This window comes from Mastomys coucha, unplaced genomic scaffold (genome assembly GCF_008632895.1).
Source record: "Mastomys coucha isolate ucsf_1 unplaced genomic scaffold, UCSF_Mcou_1 pScaffold13, whole genome shotgun sequence".
NCBI lineage: Eukaryota > Metazoa > Chordata > Mammalia > Rodentia > Muridae > Mastomys > Mastomys coucha.
The window spans coordinates 63,238,624-63,244,270 of record NW_022196895.1 but is presented as its reverse complement, the minus strand read 5'-3'; positions in this window follow the sequence as shown (position 1 = coordinate 63,244,270).

The window sequence follows — 5,647 nt, the reverse complement described above, 5'->3', positions numbered from 1 at the left end:
ACACATGATGGCTCATGGCCATCTGTACAGCTACAGTGTACTCATACCCATAAAATAAATAAAATAAAATAAATCTGGGCTGGTGAGATGGCTCAGCGGGTAAGAGCACTGATTGCTCTTCCAAAGGTCATGAGTTCAAATCCCAGCAACCACATGGTGGCTCACAACCACCCATAATGAGATCTGATGTCTTCTTCTGGTGCGTCTGAAGACAGCTACAGTGTACTTAAAATAAATAAATAATAAGTAAATCTTTAAAAATAAAATAAATCTTTAAAAAAAAAAGAATCTAGGGCTAGGAAGGTCATGGGCCCTCGTGTTGATTTGCTAAACGGTTATGGCGTCTGCCTTAGGGTTTCTATTGCTGTGAACAGGGGAGGGAGGGGTTTATTTGGCTTACATTTCTGTATTGTAGACCATCAAGCCAGGATACAAACTCAAACAAGGCAGGAACCTGGAGGCAGGAATCGATGCAGAGGCCATGGATGGGTGCTGCTTACGGGCTTGCTCCCCATGACTTGCTCAGCCTGCTTTCTTATAGAGCCCAGAACCACCAGCCCAGAGACGGCACCACTTACAATGACCTGGACCCTCCCCCGCCCCCGTCAATCACTAAGTAATTAAGAGAATGCCCTACGGATGGGTTTTAAGAAGCCATTTTCTCAATTGAGCGTCCCTCCTTTCAGATAATTCTAGCTTAGGTAGAATAAAAGTGTGTAGTACACTGTTAAACGGCATCCTAAATACTTAGGTTTACACCCACCCATTCATCCCTGCCGCACTCAGCCGTGGTCGGAGGAGCTTCTTTTTACAATGGACTCAGCTGGTCAGACTAAGAAGAGTGACTGTTGGGTGCTTGGTCCTACAGGAGATGTCTATATCATCCCTCCGGAGGCTCAGGAAACGTGTGCAAGTGTGCTGCGAAAGATGCCTTGCTCTTCCAAAGATCCTGAGTTCGGATCCCAGCAACCACATGGTGGCTCACAACCACCCGTAATGAGATCTGACGCCCTCTTCTGGTGCGTCTGAAGACAGCTACAGTGAATTACGCTGGAGCAAGCAGGGCCAGAGTGAGCGGGACCAGCAGAGGTCCTGAGTTCAATTCCCAGCAGCCACACACATGATGGCTCATGGCCATCAGTACAGCTATAGTGTACTCAAACACATAAAATAAATAAAATAAATCTAAAAAAAAAAAAAAAAAGAAAGATGTCTTCTAGATATGACAAAGCCACTGCATTCATGAAGTCACAGCAGCTGTGGGGACCTGCGCAGGAGGGAGCCTGCTAACAAGCTTCCTTGCCTCCATGGATGGAGGAGGGGCTTATGAGATCACCCTTCATGTGGGACCATTGGTGGTAATAGTCTATTTGTGTGTGTGTGTATACCTATATATAAATAAATATATATATTAAATTTACTTAGTTTATGTAAGTACACTGTGGCTGTCTTCAGACACACCAGAAGAGAGCATCAGATCCCATTACAGATGGTTGTGAGCCACATATGGGTGCTGGGAATTGAACTCGGGACCTTTGGAAGAGCAAGTCAGTGCTCTTAACCTCTGAGCCATCTCTCCTCTCCAGCCCGTATACCTTTTTTTTTTGCATAAAAATAACCCACTGAGTCCAGCTTGTACTGTCAATATACACACAGCTGTAGGGCCAACCTACCAGGGGCTAACCCCCTAACGATGAATGGTTCTCCACCCTAACAGCCACCAGTCGTCAATGGCTCTTTAGATAGGGGTGGGGACTCCTTGGTTCTTCCTTGCTCTGTGCTGGAGTGTTGAGTGGCTTGAATCTTGTACAGGTGTCTTTTTTTTTTTTTTTCCTTTTTGAGATTTTAGTACAAAGCACAACAGCTGTGAGTTCCTGAGTGCAATGGCCTTGTCGTGTCTAGAAGACACTGCTCGGCCCCAGTCTTACAATCTTCCTTTATGTAGATGTCCCACCTGTGGCATACCACAGACACTTACCCTCTGAAGTTTGATCAATTGTGAGTTTCTGTATGAATTGTCATTCACTGCACATGGAGACTTCTGGGGAGGAAGGCCTAAGAGTTACACTAATCTAGGTGTCCAATTAACAAAATAATAGTGATAGGTTCAACTATGGCCCCTATGGGTTCCACAGCTGGGTTCTCAGTCAGATTTATACTATTAGATATGCAGTTTTCCTATGGAGCGCACCTTAGATCCAATCATAAAGCAGTGAGTCACCCCTGTAATGTTTATGACACTATCGCATATCTATGGACACATCTTGCTGGGATATTTATTATTGTGGTTCACAGGGTTCACAAGCTGCATAGATAAGACTGTTGATAACTTCTCCCCCAGCAGCCTACCCAGGGTACCTATTATGAAAACTAGCCACCAGGAAAGAAGTAGCCTGCTCAACACCAGGTTGATTTTTCTAAGTCCCGTGACCAAAGTCTATGATGTCTTCAGTCATAGGGTCTCACCCTCAAGTTCTGGCAAGCATGCAGGAGCAATGGCAGCAGCCTGTATTGTTTCAGAGAGCTTCAGGACATCTGTGACCAACAACTGGAAGGAGATCTCCCACGGCTGGCACTGGGCTTTTTAATTTGACAACCTGTGGCTTTTTGCCCACCTCTTTTCTAAGAACAGGACATAACACTTCCCTCTGCAAGGTGACAAAAACTTCTCTTGTGATAGTGTCCCCTTCCTCCATCCTAGGAGGAAAGTGACTCTTGTTACAGGAGAGTCAGGCCCACGTTGCACATGCGTAGACAAAGCCCCATGGAAACGACTTCTCTGTATAGTTCCTAGTTACTCTCCATGTTACTTTGAAGCTTAGCTTTTTTAAATGGTGTACCTTACCTATCCTAACTACTCCAGTTTTCTTTTCTGTGATTTCCTGTGCATATAAACATGGCTAAAATGGCGTATCTTTTCTCCTGTTAATGCTTAGTGTATAATTTTAGGCTTGTGTTAGTTGAGCCCAGAAGGGGTGAGGAAATCTTTTTCTTGTGTATCAATTTACATCTCATCTGATCCCTGCCTTGCAGTGGGCCCTATTATTATGGCATCTTTTTCTCACTGAGGATGAAACAGGCATAGGTAGTATAGGAATACTAGTTCACAACCTCTCCAGCATCTGCTGTCACCTGAGTTTTTGATCCTAGCCATTCTGACTGGTGTGAGGTGGAATGTCAGGGTTGTTTTGATCTGCATTTCCCTGATGACTAAGGATGTTGAACATTTCTTTAGGTGCTTCTCAGCCATTAGGTATTTGTCAGTTGAGAATTCTTTGTTTATCTCTGTACCCCATTTTTTAACAGGGTTATTTGGTTCTCTGGAGTCTAACTTCTTGAGTTCTTTGTATATATTGGATATTAGCCCTCTATCAGATATAGGATTGGTAAAGATCTTTTCCCAATTTGTTGGTTGTCATTTTGTCCTATTGACAGTGTCTTTGCTGGTACAACCACTCTGGAAATCAGTTTGGTGGTTCCTACGGAAATTGGACATAGTACTACTAGAGGACCCAGCTACACCACTCCTGGGCATATATCCAGAAGATGCTCCAACCTGTAATAAGGACACATGCTCTACTATGTTCATAGCAGCCTTATTTATAATAACCAGAAACTGGAAACAACCCAGATGTCCCTCAACAGAGGAATGGATACAGAAAATCTACACAATGCAGTACTACTCAGCTATTAAAAACAATGAATTTATGAAATTCTTGGGGAAATGGATGGATCTTGAGAATATCCTCCTGAATGAGGTAACCCAATCACAAAAGAACACACAGTATGCATTCTCTGATAAGTGGATATTAGCCCAGAAGATTGGAATGCATAAAGTACAATCCACAAACCACAAGAAACTCAAGAAGAAGGAAGTGTGGATACTTTGTTCCTTCTTAAAAGGGGGAACAAAATACCCATGGAAGGAGTTGCAGAGACAAATGATGGAGCAGAGACTGAAGGAAGGACAATCCAGAGACTGTTCCACTTGGGAATCCTTCCCATATTCAATCATCAAATCCAGACACTATTGTGGATGCCAGCAAATGCTGGCTGACAGGAGCCTGATATAGCTGTCTCCTGAGAGGCTCTGACAGTAGCTGACTAACACAGAAGTAGAGGCTCACAGCTATCCATTGGACTGAGCACAGGGTCCCTAATGAAGGAGCTAAAGAAAGGACCCAAGGAGCTGAAGGGGTTTGCAGCCCTTTAGGACGAACAACAATATGAACTAACTAGTACCCTCAGAGCTCCCAGGGACTAAGCCACCAACCAAAGAGTACACATGGGGGGACTAATGGCTCCAGCAGCATATTTATAGCAGAGGATGGCCAAGTCAGTCATCAAGGGCAGGAGAGGCCCTTGGTCCTGTGAAGGTTCTATGCCCCAGTGTAGGGGAATGCCAGGGCCAGGAAGCGGGAAAGGGTGGGTTGGTGAGCCGGAGGGGAGGAGAAGGGAACAGAGTTTTTTTTTTCTTTTTTCTTTTTTTCCGAGGGGAAACTGGGAAAGGAGATATCATATGACATGTAAATAAAGAAAATATCTAATAAAAATTTTTCAAAAAAAAAATACTAGTTCAAGTTTTGAACTGACACAGAAGACACAGTGACAATCACACAGTGGCCATTACTCTGTGGTCATCACATTGTGGTCATTACAAAATGACCATTGTGATTGTCACGAAGCTCCAGAAAGACCACACCAGGTCAAACCATTCCACGTAAGGTTTATTGAGAGAGAGAAGGGTAAGGTGGCAGCTGAAAGAGAAGAAGGGAAGAGAGAGAGAGATCAGAGGGGTCTTCCTTTTATATCAGGATAGTGACATGGTCACAGGTAAAGGTGGGAGGTGGGCCAAGTGGATTCTGGGAATGTGGTGGGCATTGCCTTCGCAACAGGTGTGCGGGTTGTGTTGTCCCCTAGATGTGATGTCACTGGTCTTGGAGGTCCTGAGACCAACAACCATCACACAGTGACCATCACACGGTGGTCCTCACTCAGTGCCAATCTCTCAGTGACCATCACATATAGAACATCACACAGCGGCCATCATACCGTGACTATCAGTTACCACACACAGAGAGGCCATCACCCGGTGATTATCACACAGTGGCCATTACACATTAGTCATAACACAGTGGCCACTATATGGTCACCGTTACTCAAGGATATCAGTACACTGTGGCTATATGAATACTAATAAACACTATCGCTAGAATATAGGTAAATGTTAGCATGTTTAGGTCAGATGAATTAAGATTTTTTTTTTCCCTAGTACCCTGGAGAGATTTTGGGGAAAAAAAAAATCAGACCTAGGATCCCTATGCCCAGACCATACAGCTCTGTCGCCACTCCATCTTACATTTAACAGAGACTGAAGAAGTAGCTCTCCCACGCCATTACTGCAGTCATGAACAAACAGTAATAAAACCAAAATACACATCCAAAATTTAATGGAGCTGGGCGCGGGAGGGCACGCCTTTAATCCCAGCACTCAGGAGTCAGAGGCAGGTAGACCTTTGTGAGTTAGAAGCTAGCCAGCCTGGTGTACATAGCAAGTTCTGGTCCAGCTAAGGTTACCTGAGAGACTCTGTTTCAAAACGAACCCCTCCCCCCCTTTTTTTTTTTGGTTTTTCGAGACAGGGTTTCT